Source organism: Chiloscyllium plagiosum, chromosome 14, assembly GCF_004010195.1.
Source record: "Chiloscyllium plagiosum isolate BGI_BamShark_2017 chromosome 14, ASM401019v2, whole genome shotgun sequence".
Classification (NCBI taxonomy): Eukaryota; Metazoa; Chordata; class Chondrichthyes; order Orectolobiformes; family Hemiscylliidae; genus Chiloscyllium; species Chiloscyllium plagiosum.
The window spans coordinates 79769713-79770289 of record NC_057723.1 but is presented as its reverse complement, the minus strand read 5'-3'; positions in this window follow the sequence as shown (position 1 = coordinate 79770289).

Genomic DNA, 577 nt, shown 5'->3' with positions numbered 1-577 from the left:
TCTTCTGACTCAATACACAGTCTCCCACTACTGTCCTTGATTGGACCTACCCTCGTTCTCGTCATTCTCATGTTTCTCACATACGCATAAAATGCCTTTGGGTTATCCTTGATCCTATCCGCCAGAGATTTTTCATGCCCTCTCTTGGCTCTCCTAATCCCTTTCTTCAGGTCCCTTCTGGCTATCCTGTATCCCTCCAACGCTCTTTCTGAACCTTGTTTCCTCAACCTTATGTAAGCCTCCTTCTTCCTCTTTCCAAGACATTCAACCTCCCTCGTCAACCAAGGTTCCCTCACATGACCATTTCTTTCCTGCCTGACAGGTACATACATATCAAGGACTCGTCGTTTCTGTTTCTTGAAAAAGTTCCACATTTCCACGATATCCTTCCCTGACAGCCTATGCTCCCAACTTATGCTCCTCAAATCCTGTCTTACAGTATCGTATTTACCCTTCCCCCAATTGTAAAACCTACCCTGTTGCACGCACCTATCTCTCTCCATAACCAAGGTGAAAGTCACAGAATTGTGGTCACCATCACCAAAATGTTCACCCACTAACAAGCCCATCACTTGTC